Below are 15126 nucleotides of genomic sequence, written 5' to 3' on the forward strand. Positions count from 1 at the left end.
TTCAGCATCGCTTAACTTCAGATTCGTAGGTGATGCCTGATTTACAGCAATGATTACTTGAAAAGTGCTCTACATGGAGACTGGTGAAATTCAAGCCTTTACTCTTATCCTTCTGAAGTATTTTTTGGTGCATGTGTAGGTAGACCTTTTAGTACAGTAAGATCCAATTTAGCATCAATTGAAATGAATAATCTTGGTCTAGGCACGAGTAAAGCCACCAGCTTTTATTTTAACATTGTGCTTCGGAATCATTTACATCTACCAAAACAGACTGACTCCCTTTAATGTAATATTTCCTGAGTCCTACAGTGGACTTTGCCCACATCCTTGGCTGCACAACATCCTGTCTCTTGGAATGTATTAGCAAGATGATCCACTTTATTTACCTCTGCATTTATTTTCTGTTTAACTCTGTTGATAATACGCTGCATATCCTAGACCCGAAAGATAAATTAAACTTCATATTGCATTCTTTTCTTTATTTACTCCAATTACAAAAAAAGCTTTTTGTTCCAAGTACAGATTGCCTAAGCAACAGTATTGTGTCCAATTCTGACCAGCTCACTGTAGGAGGGATGAGAGATTTACCTGAGCAAGTACAAGGGGTATGTGTGTAGATATGAGCATAGTTGGATTGTTCTCCTTGGAGCAAGGAAGGTTAATGGCATATTTAAGAGGTGGTAAAATTAATGACACTGTTTTATTCATAAGATTTGAGTGTCACCTGACCAGGCCAGGATCAAGCAGAAGGTGTCAAACATCTTGAGGGTTGTTGGAACTGCACTGATCCAGGCCTGAGGAGCATGTGCTTCATTCACACTCCTGATTTGTGCCTTGTAGATGGAGAATGGGCTTTGAATCAGGAGGCAAGTTGCCTGCTGCAGATTTCCTAGCCTCTGCTTTTGAAACTGATCATGGTATGATTGGTCCTGTTTTGTTAACTCCTGAGAATGTTGATAGTGGGGGATTCAGCGATGGTCATGCCATGCATGTCGTGGGTCGGTGGTCATTTCCAGGCACTTGAGTAGCATGATTGCTACTTGTCATTTATCAGCCCAAGGCTGAATGTTGTCCATGTCTTGGTGCATATGGGCACAAACTGATGAGGAATTGTCATGTGAACACTGCAATCATCTGCAAACAACCGCACTTCTGACCTTGTGAAGGAGGAAAGATCGTTGGGAGTGACTGAGAATATTTAGGTGTAGTATACTTCCCTGAGCAACTCTTGCGAGCATGTCCTGCGAGCTGAGATAATTGGTTTCCAATAGCCCACAATGGTCTTCTTTTGCAAACTTAGCATTGAGCAGGTTATTGTTGTCTTAATACTGTTTTATAGGTCTATCAGCAGGCAATACCAACTATCATTTAAATGGAGAGTTAACTTGTCAGATTGGATTTTGTCCTGCTGCTTGTACGCTGGATTTATTTGAATAATTTTTTCATTGTCAGGTAGGTGCCAGTGTTTATGCTGTATTGGATTAATTTAGCTCGGTGTGGCTAGTTCTGGAGCACTAGCGTTCAGCAAGAGTCAGGATGTCGCTGCGGTCCATTGCTTTATTGAGTGCCTTTCTTATGTGGAGTAAATAGAGTTGTCTGAAGGCTGGCATTTGATGCTGGAGACCTCAGCAGACCGAGAGGGATTATCGACTTGTCAATTCTGACTGAAGATGTTTGCAAAGAGGCTCTATCCTCCTGTTACATAATTGTCCACCTCTGATCACCGGATGTGGCAAAACTGCAGAGTTTTTAACCTGATCAATTGATTGTGGAATTGCTGAGCTCTGTCTATGGCATGCTGCTTTTACAGTTTATCTTAGTTACAGTTTATCTTTAGTCCTGTGTTGTAGCTTTCCCCAAAAGTTTGGTCAGTAAGTTTGGAGAGGGATATGCTAGGCCGTTAGACTGTGGTTGGATAAGATTTTGCTTCTGTCGGTCTATATCATCTCGTGGATGGCCAGTCTTGAGCTTCTGGATTTGGTTTGAATCAATCCCATTGGGCATGGTAGGGACTACCATGATCAATATTATCAACTACGATGCAACATGATCAAAAGTGTCCTCCATGTGAAGAACTTGGTCTCCAAGACCTGTGCAGTTGTCACTTGTGAAAATGTGGTTGTCATGTTGGTTGTTGCGCCATCTCCTGCACATCCAATCTGGCAGATGTCCTTCAGGCCTCTTTGTCAACACTGCAGAGCCAGTCTTAATGATGGACTTTGTGTCCTTGCATGAAACTTCATGGGGTCTGGAATCCATGTTTGAGGGCTCCCAATTCATACTGCCCCCTGTGGTGGGTCTGTTTTGCTGGTGGGACGGTGATGGAGCAGCTTGAGGTTTGGCTGAAGGTGCATTCCTGTAAGAATATCAGGTTTTTGCGTGACTAGCTTGTGGAAGCACACTCCCGAATCTGTCAGACGTTCCTCCGTGTGAATGAGGAGACTTTTGTAGGACATGCCGTGTGAATGTGGTGTAATATGGTTGGATATTCGAATTTTGTTTTTCCGACATATCTGGTGACCCACTTACTTGCAGTAGGTGCTATCGAGACTTGGCGTCCTGTGCTCTTGCTCGTGTGGCAACAAGCTATGTCCAGTCCCCGTCCCCCTTGATGCCGGGGGATTTATGCAGTCAGGAGAGGGGTGGGTGGGTTGGAAGGGCGTGTTTAACTTGACTGTGTTAACGAGGTTAAGGCGTCGAGAGATTCTGATTGGCGATTTCAACCCGAACTGGTAAGGTTTCTGCGGATTTTAGCGACCCTAATTTAGTTTTACCAGCAGTGTGAATGGGAGGTTTTCGTTTACACGCAGCTTTATTTGTAAACCTTGTTTCATAGACAAAAATCGGAATGGAGGAGGCTTTTAACTTAAGGTTGCAAGCATTCTTTGTGTTGCGCTATTGTCTCAGCGATTTGCAGACGTCGGGTCTTGTTGTTCGCCCGCTCGTACAATAAGGACCACACCCCAGGTTAAAGCAGGCGTCAGGTAGCTGCGAAATGTGTCTTCAAGTCACTCAAATCGTTGGTTTGTGGGGGTGAAAACAGTTTTAATTGTTGGTAGAAACTGTCTTAGTGCAACTTGACGGCGCTCCTTCGAATGTTGCATGCATTTAGAGGCAACTGTTTAGATGCGATGTGTAATGCAGCAAAAATGCTGTGATCTGAGCTTGCTGATCTCTGGAATTGAATTCGGGCTGCAGACAGTTGGTATTAATGGGGAAAGAAAATTGTTTAAAAGTTTTTCTTTTGCTATGAGAAATGAGAACTTTTAAGCAAAAATTGAGTTTATATAAAAGAGGAGTGCTGTCATTATTTATTCCCTTCCCCTCGCTGCCCATACTTATTGTCTGTTTAACTCTACTATGCAGTGTCATTCCTCTGAGAGGCTTCATCCCAGGTGACTGTCCATATTGCGTTGCACCAGACTTGGCGGATTGAGCATATGGCGAGATAAGAATAAAATGTCAGGCACCTCCAAGCTTATCTCGTACCCCAATACCTCTATAACAGCTGTCTATTGTCATGGCCATCTCTAATATTTCTACTCCTATTACCCCACCCAGAGTGATGAGCAGTTTAGACTTGTACTCTCCTAGAGTTTAGAAGATTGAGGGGCGAACAAATTGAGGTATACAAGATGATAAAAGGTATGGATAAAGTAGACGTGGAGCAGATGCTTCCTCTTGTGGGGATAAGAGGTAGCAAAAGTGTTGAGGAGAAATTACTTGAGGGTTGTGAATCTGGAATTTGTTACCCCAAGAGTGCAGTAGATGCTGGGACAGTGAGTAAATTTGAGGAATTAGACAGATTTTTAATTGGTAATGGGGTGAAGGATTATGGAGAAGGGGCAGGTTGGTGTATTTAAGGGGCAGGATGGTGTATTTAAGGCTATGATGAGATCAGCCATGATCGAATGGCGGAGCAGACTCGCTGGGCCAAATGGCCTAATTCTGCTCTTTATATTGTATGAACTATCACTTGGATTAATGTGCCTTTAAAGTACTTCATAGACATGATTTTTTTGTGGGAAGTGGTTATGATCAGGCAAGCACTGTGTGGTGGAGGCAGATTCAACTTTCAAAAAGGGATTCGGTAACCATTTCTGAAGAAATGCCTACATCATAGATTAGAATTTACAGTGCAGCAGGAGGCCATTTAGCCATGTGAGGCAGCAATGCACCCACCAAAAGGAAGGAGTAGAACTAACTAAGTTGCTGTCTGAAGGCAGGCATGAATACAATAAGCTGACTGTCCATTTCTGTAGCTGTTCTATGATTCTATTCCAAGTAGTCTTACCTTTAATGTAAATTTGCATCATTAATTGAAACTCATGCATTTCACTTGAATCTTAAGTCACGAAAGGTGCACTGGCATATACCTCCAGCAGTGGTTAGCACTGCTGCCTCACAGCTCCAGGGACCCGGGTTCAATTCCAGCCTCTGGTAACTCTGTTGAGTTTGCACTTTCTCAGTGTCTGCGTGGGTTTGCTCCAGTTTCCTCCCACAGCCAATCCTGCACATCTTTGGACTATGCTAAATTGCTCCTTGGCGTCCAAAAGGTTAGGTGGCGTTACAGGGATAGGATGGAGGCTTGGGTGGGGTGCTTAAGGGCTGGTGTGGACTCAATGGGCCAAATAGCCTCCTTCTGCACTGTAGGTTCTATGATCATATTCAACATCACTCCATTCCTCTTCTGATCCCCTTCCACTGCCCCACCCTTATTTGTTTCACTGTCTTAACATCGCCAGACCATTTTCTGACGTGTTCTCCCTGCAATGGTTCTTTTTGATCATCCCAAGTTGTATTCTGAGAGCTTTCCTGTTCCACATCAATATGCTGGAGCTTGTAGTGCTCAAGGATGAGGTCACTATCACAGAACGGTTACAGCACAGGAGACCATTTGGTCCATTATGTCTCTTACTAGCCCCCTGAAGATGCAGTTCACCTAATGCCACTCACCTGCCTTTTCTGCATATCACTGCAATTTTTTATTTTTCAGATAATAGTCCAGTTCTCTTTGAAAGCTTCAATTGACCCTGCCTCAACCACACACTTAGGCAGTACTTTCCAGATCCTAGCAACTCTAGTATGAAAAGGATTTCCTCGCGTCCCTTCTCTTTTTTTTTTTTTTTTTTTTTGCAAATTACCAGCTTCCATGTGGGCACTTGTGACACTGCTTCTCTGCTGTCACCCTCCACTCATGACCATTGCTCTGCTAGCCAGCCCCTTTTTTCAACATCTTATGGTTCTAGCTAATTACTGGCAACACCAACCAGGTCTTTGGGCCCTGGCAGAACCTCCAAACCTCGTGGCTGACTGTTCCCATCCCCTGCTGCATACTCACACTAAATGCATAATCGGAGTTTCCAAACTCCATTCTATCCACCAAGCACCTCTCTAAAATAAAATACTGCAGATGCAATCATGTAGTCTGTCCAGTGTAGGGTGATGAAAGAGGCTGTCCATTTGTAGTAGTGTTGGGTAGCCAAGACAAGTGAGTGGGCTGCATCTGTGGCCTTCCTTCATCTCAAGTGGGTCGCAAGATTTAAGTTGGGCTTGGTCGCTAATCATGATCTATGGAATCAAGTACATTTAATTATTTTTAAATTTATTTACGGGATGTGGGTGTCGCTTGCTAGGCTCACATTCATTGTCCATCCAGAGTTCTTCAGAAGGTAGTGGTGAGCTGCCTTGAACCGCTCGGGAGGTAGTGGTATTGTCGCTGGACTAGTAATCCAGAGTCGTCCTCTGAGGACCCGGGTTGAATCCTACCATGGCAGATGGTGAAATTTGAATTCCATAAAGAGACCTGGAATTAAGTCTAAATAAAGATGACCATGAAACCATTGTCAATTGCCATAAAAACCCAACTGATTCACTAATGTACTTTAGGGAAGGAAATTTGTTGATCGTGCATGGTCTGACCTACATGTGACTCCAAATCCACATCAGTGTGGTTGACTCTTAAATGCCCTCGGGGATGGGCAATAAACGCTGGCCCGCATCGCATGGATAAATGTTTTTAAAACTATGTCCCTGAGGTGTAGGTACACCCACAGTAGGGAGGGAGTTCCAGGATTTTGACACAGCAACAGTGAAGGAATGGTGATATATTTCCAAGTCAGGGTGGAGAGTGACTTTGGAGGGGAACCTCTAGGTAGTGGGGTTCCCAAGTATCTGCTGCTCTATATCTTCTGGATAGTAGTGTTTGGGAAGTGGTGCCAAAGGAAACTGCCGTGTTCCTGCAGTGTGGCGAGTTCCTGCAGTATATCTTGTAGATGATTTGGATTTGTTTTATTGTCACGTGTACCGAGGTACGGTGAAAAGTATTGTTCTGCGTACAGACCAGGCAGATCATTCCATGCATGGAGCGGCATCATCCAAGCAAGTTGACACAGCAATAACATGATAGTCATTGAACCCCCCCCCCAGTTCAGTTTTGGTGAGGGGGGGGGGGGGGGGGGGGGTTCAATGACTATCATGTTATTGCTGTATCAAAATCCTGGAACTCCCTCCCTATTACATTCCTGACTTGTGCCTTGTAGATGCCTTTGACCTCCTCTAGCCACAGTATAATGTGGCTAGTCCAGTTCAGTTTTGGGGGGGGGTTCAATGACTATCATGTTATTGAATGTCATGGGGCGATGGTTAGATCCTGTCTTGCAGGAGATGGTTGTTGTTTGGCACTTGTGTGACGCGAATGCAACTTTAAAAAAAAAATTTGAGTACCCAATTCATTTTTTCCAATTAAGGGGCAAGGGGCAATTTAGCGTGGCCAATCCACCTAGCCTGCACATCTTTGGGTTGAGGGGCGAGACCCACGCAAACACAGGGAGAAGGTGCAAACTCCACACGGCCGGGGACCCAGAGCTGGGATCGAACCTGGGACCTCAGCGCCATGAGGCCGCAGGGCTAATCCACTGTGCAACCGTGCTGCCCAGATGCAAATGCAACTTGCCACTTGTCAGCCCAAGCCTGGACATTGTCCAGGTCTATTTGCTTTTGGACATGTACTGCTTCATTATCTGAAGTTGTGAATGGTGCTGAACATTGTACAGTCATCTGCGACCATTCCCACTTCTGACCTTATGATGGAAGGTAGGTCATTGATGAAGCAGCTGAAGATGGTTGGACCTAGGACGCTACTCTGAGGAGCTCCTGCAGTGATGTCCTGGAGCTGAGATGATTGACCTCCAGCATAACCATCTTTTGTGCCAGGTATGACTCCAACCAGCAGAGAGTTTCCCCCCTGATTCCCATTGGCTCAGTTTTGCTTGAGCTTCTTGATGCCATACTCAGTCAAATGTTGCCTTGATGTCAAGGGCAGTCACTTTTTTGCCTCGCCTCTAGGATTCTGCCTTTCTGTCCATGTTTGAACCAAGGCTGTAAGGAGGTCAGGAGCTGAGTGACCCTGGTGGAATCCAAACTGAGCATCCGTGATCAGGTTATTGCTGAGTAAGTGCCACTTGATAGCACTTTGCTGATGGAGAGTAGACTGATGGTGTGGTAATTGGCTGGGTTGCATTTGTCCTGTTACTTGTGTACAGGACACACCTGGCAATTTTTCACATTGCTGGGTAGATGCCAATGTTGTTGCTGTCCTGGGACTGCTTGGCTAGGGATGCAATAAGTTCTGGAGCAGTCTTCAGTACTATAACGGGAATATTGTCAGGGCCCATAGCCTTTGCAGTATCCAGTGCCTTCAGCTGTTTTTTATTACCTGAATTAATTGTAATGGCTGGAGACTGGCATCTGTGATGCTGGGAACCTCCAGAGATGCCCGAGATGGATCATCCACTCGGCACTTCTGGCTGAAGATTGTTGCGAATGCTTCAGTCTTTTACACAGATGTGCTGGGCTCCTCCATCATTTGAGGTGGGGATATCCTCCAGAAAGTTGTTTAATTGTCCCAGCACCATTCAAGGCTGGATGTGGCAGGACTGCAAGAGTTTTGGTCTGATGCATTCGTTATGGAATTGTTTAACTCTTACTTGCTGCTTTTGCTGTTTGGCACGCAAGTCCTGTCTTGTAGCTTCACTAAGTTGACACCTCATTTTTAGTATGCATAAGTGTTGCTCCTGGAATGCTCTCCACTCTTAACTGAACCAAGGTTGAATCCCTGGCTTGGTGGTAGTAATGGTGGAGTGGGAGTATATGCTGAACCATGAGGTTGCAGAATGTGGTGGAGTACAATACTGCTGCTGATGGCCAGCAGTGCCTCATGGAGGCCCAGTCTTGAGTTGCTAGATCTGTTTGAAGTTTATCCCATTTAACATGGTGATAGTGCTACACAACATGATGATCACTTCTACCGATACTGTCCTGGACAGATGAATCTGTAGCAGGCAGGTTGGTGAGGATCGGGTCAAGTATGTCTCTCCCTATTGGTTCCCTCCACCTGCTACAAACCAAGTCTAGAAGCAATATCCTTTAAAACCCAGCCAGCTCTGTCTGTGGTAGTACTACCAAACCACTCTCTTGGTGACATTGAAGTCCTCCACCCAGAGTATATGCTTCCTTGCCATCCTCAGTGCTTCTCCAAGTGGTGTTCAACATGGAGGAGTACTGATTCAACAGCTGATGGTGGACGGTGCATGGTATTCAGCAGGAGGCTTCCTTGCCCATGTTTAACCTGAAGCCATGAGACATTGTGGGGTCCAGATGTTGAGGACTCCCAGGGCAAATCCCACCTGACTGTATACCACTGTGCTGCCATCTCTGTTGGGTCTGTCTTGCTGGTGAGACAGGATGTCCGGGACAGTCATACTCACAGAATCCACATGACTCCACTTTGTTCTTTTCACTATTTGCCCTGAACTGTAATTGATCTTTCAGGTTGTCATTGCTGAAACTAACTTCCAGAAGAGTGGTTTGTTCTTATTGCCACTTTCCTAATCCTCAACTACTCTATGAAGCCAAGAAATCAGCAGTGCGTAACCTGCAGCCCACTGGCCACATGCAACCAATCCCGATAGAGTGCAGCCCACAAGACATTTTGTTGCCCACACTCTTGAGTTGCCACACTCTGATTTTCATCCGCATAGTATTTTTTTCCTTCCTGTATGACTTAAGTGGTGTACAAAGACAAGTGAGTGACTGAGGTGTATGCTGATTGCACTATTGACAGAGATCCATGCACTCTGCTTCCAAAGTGTAAATATTTTTGTTTTTACCATTCATTATGAAATATTCAGCGCCGACCCAGGCACTGGAAATGACAACGGCAAAGCCAGCCCTGTTGACTCTGCAAAGTCCTCCTTACAAACATCTGGGGGCTTGTGCCAAAGTTGGGTGAGCTGTCTCAAACGAGTCCAGCAACTGCCTAATATCTGTACAGTATGATTCCATCTGTATGATATGATTCTATGAGTATGACTGTCCCGGACATGCTGTGTCTCCAGCAAGACAGACCCAAAAGAGATGGCAGCACCATGTTATACAGTCAGGTGGGAGTTGCCCTGGGAGTCCTCAACATCAACTCTGGACCCCACAAAGTCTCATGGCTTCAGGTTAAACATGGGCGGGGAAGCCTCCTGCTGAACACCATGCACTGTCCACCATCAGCTGTTGAATCAGTACTCCTCCATGTTGAACACCACTTGGAGAAGCACTGAGGGTGGCAAGGAAACATAATATACTCTGGGTGGAGGGCTTCAATGTCACCGAGTGGTTTGGTAGTACCACCACAGACAGAGCTGGCTGGGTTTTAAAGGATATTGCTTCAAGATTTGGTTTGTAGCAGGTGGAAGGAACCAATGGGGAGAGACATACTTGACCTGATCCTCACCAACCTGCCTGCTAGAGATGCATCTGTTCAGGGCAGTATCAGTAGAAGTGATCATGTTGTGTAGCACTAACACCATGTTAAATGGGATAAACTTCGAACAGATCTAGCAACTCGAGACTGGGCTTCCATGAGTCACTGCGGACCATCAGCAGCAGTATTGTACTCCCACCACATTCTGCAACCTCATGGTTGGCATATACTCCCACTCCACCATTACTACCACCGAGCCAGGGATTTAGTTGAGCCCCAATTATAGGACTTCTATTTGCCACACTATAACTTTAATTGTTGATGCTATCAAATTGTTTTCCTATATTGTGTTTTAGAACAGTTGCTGTTAACCTTTCCTAAATTGTTCATGTGCCCTCCTTAGTGACTATTTTAAACATTCTTACTGAGCTTGCAGCTTAAGCGATTCCTTTGCCCTCCATTTTCTGTTCCCATCAAAAAACCTACGTTTGACCAATAATATTTAGTGTGTGTGTTCATGTTGATCTATGGAAATTAAGTTGGCCACAATGACATCATCGTTTAACAGAAGAAAATCCCAGTAAATTCGTAAATGACAATTGTCAAGTTGCATTCTTCAAAGTCGTTCAATTTTTCATGGTTCAATTTCTCCAACCTTGGTTGGAGAGGCCCTTTGACTGTAACCATAATCTTGTTATTGCAGAGGCTGCCATGCACTAGGTGCACTTTTTTGAAATTAACTGAAAGGAAGTTCTTGAATTATGTAATCTGAAGGATTGTCATTTTACTAAGCTTTTTTCCCCCTCCAGAAATGAACTTGCAGCTCAAGCAGTTTTCATTTTTATTTGTGCATCTCCTTTTTCCTGCTCTGCTTTGCCACTCTCACACGAAGCAAAGTTGGCCCTGGTGGTGATTGGGAACACTAACATCAGTTCTCCATTCAGTCTTTTTTTTTAAAAAGTTGACCCTGGATGTCAGATGTGCTTGAAAGATTGTATTTTGGTATCTGTAGTTCTGAGAAGATGAGGCTGCCAACTTGAACTGTGGCAGCCTTGTGATGGTGTTAGAGGTACAGCCAGGGTTTTGAAGGAATAACTCCCAAGTGGCAAGTAAGTTGGAGATGATGGTACACTCGCCCTATTGCTGTTCTGTACTGTTGAATGGTCTGGGGGTTGTAAGTTGCTGTTCAGCAAAGCTGAGTTGTTGCTGTCCATTCTGTGCACATTGCAAATATGTTAAGTGCTGGTGGAGATGGACACTAGTTCAGGGACTTTTGAGCAGTGTGGATAGTGTATCCATAGAATCCCTACCGTGCAGAAGGAGGCCATTTGGCCCTTCGAGTCTGCACCAACACTCAGCACCCTATCTGGGCCCACTCCCCCAGCCCAATACCCCACCTAACCTACACATCTTTGGACTGTGGGAGGAAACTGGAGCACCCAGAAGAAACTCACGCAGACACTAGGCAAATGTGCAAACTCCATACACAATCACCCAAGGTAAGAATTTAACGTGTCTCTGGCACTGAGGCAGCAGTGTTCGCCACTGCTGATTCTTCCTTGTTTTAAAATAAATTTGGAGTATCCAATAATTTTCTTCCAATTAAGGGGCAATTTAATGTGGCCAGTTCACTTACCTGCCACATCTTTTGGGTTGTGGAAGTGAGACCCATGCAGTCAGGGGGAGAATGTGCAAAAGGCACCTGGATTGAACCCGGGTCCTCGCGCCATGAGGCAGCAGTGCTAATGCTGATTTTTTTTTTTTTTTTTTTTTTTTTTTTTTTTTTTTTTTTTTTTTTTTTTTTTTTTTGTGGATGAACCCATCCGAGCAACTGGTGAATGTTCTACTAACTTGAACCTTTAGCGATAGTGGCTGTGAGAGATCAGATGAGCCATTTGATGCACAATACCCAGCCTCTATTATCCTGCTGTTGCAAAGAAAGATGTTATGACTTGTTGAGTTCAGCTGCTGGTCAATGTTAACTCTAGGATATTCATGGTATCACACCGTACAATGGTATTTTGCAGGTCAGCAATTGTGCCAATAATAAAGTAAGTGACAAAGACTCACTGACATTTTGTTATTAATTGGCTTTTTTAAAAAGATGGTGACCGTTTGAACTTGAGAAATGAAGATCAGCTGGTCTATGATTCAGTCTTGGCCAGAGTACAGTTCTGTCTCAGTTGATGTAATGTTATGGAACATCTGTGATTCTGCTTGAATATGCTTATGTAATGAAAATCGCTTATTGTCACAAGTAGGCTTCAAATGAAGTTACTGTGAAAAGCCCCTAGTCGCCACATTCCGGCGCCTGTTCAGGGAGGCTGTTACGGGTATTGAACCGTGCTGCTGGCCTTCCTTGGTCTGCTTTCAAAGCCAGCGATTTAGCCCTGTGCTACTGGCAGGAGCTAGCATAACCTTTTTAAAATGATTAGATTTTCCTTGATATATAAACTTGACAGGCTTAGCTGTAGGATTGACTGTTTCCACTCAGTTGTATAAAGCAAAATTTGAAGACACAATGTTGTGCAGCACTTTATCATTTCTTTTCCTTCCCTGTCCCAACCCACCCTTAAAGTAAAAGTGGCAAGTTACTGTTGTATGCTCATTGTAGCAGGTTACAAAAATATCATGGGATATCACACTGTTACTTCACTAACCTTGGTGATTAACATTTAAATCTAAAGCTCTGTGTAGAAAAAATAATTGAGGTGAATGCATTAATGTAGTGACTTCAACATAAACTTAAATTTTCCAACGTGCTCTACAGGAGCACCAGTCAAAAATGACACCAAACCAAAGGAGATGTTAGGAAAGGTTCAATAATTATTAGTTTCACAAATAGGCTTACGTTAACACTGCAATGAAGTTAATGTAAAAATCCTCTAGTCGCTACATTACGGTGCCTGTTTGGGTACACTGAAGGAGTATTCAATGTCCAATTCACCGAACAAGCATGTCAGTTACCAAAAGGCTGACCAGAGGTAGACTTTAAGGGATACCTTAGAAAAGGAAGAACAAGGCAGCATGGTGGCACAGCGGTTAGCACTGCTGCCTCACGGTGCCACGGTCCCAGGTTCGATCCTGGCCCGAGGTCACTGTCCGTGTGGAATTTGCACATTCTCCCCATGTTTGCGTGGTTTTTGCCCCCACAGCCCAAAGATGTGCAGGGTAGGTGGATTGGTCACGCTAAATTGCCCCTTAATTGGGAAAAATGAATTGGGTACACTAAATTTGTATTTTGAAAAGAAAAGGACAAACAAGTGGAGAGGTTCAGGGCGGGCAGTTCAAACAGGGGCCAAGATAGAACCGTGTAGAAGGAGGCCATTCGGCCCATCAAGTCTGCACCAACCCACTTAAGCCCTCACTTCCACCCTATCCCCGTAACCCCTCCTAATCTTTTGTGGTCACTAAGGGCAATTTATCATGGCCAATCCACCTAACCCGCATGTCTTTGGACTGTGGGAGGAAACCGGAGCACACAGAGGAAACCCACGCAGACATGGGGAGTACGTGCAGACTCCGCACAGACAGTGACCTAGCAGGGAATCTAACCTGGGACCCTGGCGCTGTGAAGCCACAGTGCTAATCACTTGTGCTGCCTGGTGGTACAGCTGCCATTGGTTTGAAGGAAATGGGGGAAGTGCTCAAGACACTAGAATTGGGAATTGCACCGTTCTCCTCATTGCGGGAGATCTGTAGGCTGAAGGAGGATTTGAGCACCAGGATGAGAATTTTAAAACTGTGGCTGTGGAGTGGGAGTTGATGGAGGTAGTGAGTACAGGAGTATTGGGTGAATAGAATGGCATTAGGATGTGGGTAGTGGAATTTTGGATGAGTTTAAATTTATGAAGGGCGGAAGATTGGAGGCCAGCCAGGAGAACATACGAATAGCCTAGTCTGAAGGTAACCGTAGACAGATAAAGTTAGAAGGTCAGCGTGGGACCAAATAGGCTGAGGTTGCAAATGGTCTGTTTTGCCTAAAACAGCTGTTGGTGAGAATGGAATCAGTGGATGGGAATGGAGGCTCAGTAATTTGGTCTTTAAAATGTTTATTTGGAGGAACGTCCTCCTTGGAGCACTTGATATTGAACAAGCAGTCTGACAACATGGGCAGTCAAGCAGAGGCAGGTGGTGGTGAAAACGTTTTTTGCATATAGGTGAAACCTGACCTTGCATGATCTTGCCAAGGGACAGCATGTAGATAAGAAATAGAAGGGGGACAAGGATATATCCATGGGAGGCTCTTGCCCTCTGGTTTGGTGGGGTAGTGTGTCCTTTGCTATGGTGGGGTGGTGTGAAGAGAGATTACCTTTATCTAATGGTCCATCATAAGCATTTTGGGGGTCACAATTGGCCAGTAACTTAATTGAATCAGTCACATGGTTTTAAAACGTTTCCTTTTAAAGTTTTTTGTTAGTGCTCCTTCAGGGGTTGTCACCCTCTTATTTATTTTATTGATTGTTCAAAAGTGCATTATGTAGGCTATATGGTCAAATATTTTGCAATGAGACTCGCTATCGACTCCCAAATACCACCGACACATACGTTGAGTGAGTGGAATGCCAGAAATTGCTTTTAACAACACAAACTGAATACCATCCAGATCCAGGCAGTCCGTTTGGCATCCCATCCATTATCACATTTATCCCCTCCAACACCAACCTAATGGGACTGTTATGTATCTTTATATTAGATTATTAGATGCATTGCAACAACTCGCCAAGGCTGCTTTGACAATATCACAACCTTCGTCTACCTAGAACGGCAATGTTAGATGGACGGTAATGTTGCCACCCAAGTCTCTCACTACCCTGACTTGGAAATATATTGTTGTTCCTTCATTGTCATGGATCAAGATCCTGGATCTTTAATTATGAGCAGCACCGTGGGAACACCTTCATGACATGGACTGTAATAATTCAGAAGGTGGCTCATAACCTCAAACATTTGGGATAGACAACAAATACTAGCCTAGCTAGTGATTCCCACATCCCATGGAGAGAGTCTAGAATAGAGGGGTTTGGGTGTTCTTGTACATGAATCAAAAGTAAGCATTCGGGTACAGCAAGTAATTGGGAAGCAAATTGGCAAGCAAATGCAATGTTGTCGAGCAAATGCAATGTTGTCATTCATCTCAAGAGGCTTGGAATATAAAAGCAGGGATGTACTTCTGAAGCTTTATAAAGCATTAGTTAGGCCCCATTTAGAATACTGAGAGCAATTTTGGGCCCCACACCTCAGGAAGGACATACTGGCACTGGAGCGGGTCCAGCAGAGATTCACACGGATGATCCCAGGAATGGTAGGCCTAACATACGATGAACGTCTGAGGATCCTGGGATTATATTCATTGGAGTTTAGGAGGTTGA

General features: G+C 44.5%; 1 protein-coding gene across 2 annotated transcripts in view; it reads left to right on the forward strand.

Moving 5' to 3' along the window:
- Positions 1-15126, forward strand: part of ralaa (v-ral simian leukemia viral oncogene homolog Aa (ras related)) — a 100035-nt gene that overhangs the window by 978 nt on the left and 83931 nt on the right. The window contains exon 1 of one of the 2 annotated variants that reach the window (XM_072467234.1): positions 2713-2732. The exons of the other annotated variant lie outside the window; for it this stretch is intronic. The gene's annotated coding sequence lies outside the window, so the exon portion shown is untranslated. Of the gene's footprint in view, positions 1-2712; positions 2733-15126 lie in introns of those variants that run through there. 2 annotated transcript variants of the gene reach the window in all.

Source organism: Scyliorhinus torazame, chromosome 11 (assembly GCF_047496885.1).
Source record: "Scyliorhinus torazame isolate Kashiwa2021f chromosome 11, sScyTor2.1, whole genome shotgun sequence".
Classification (NCBI taxonomy): Eukaryota; Metazoa; Chordata; class Chondrichthyes; order Carcharhiniformes; family Scyliorhinidae; genus Scyliorhinus; species Scyliorhinus torazame.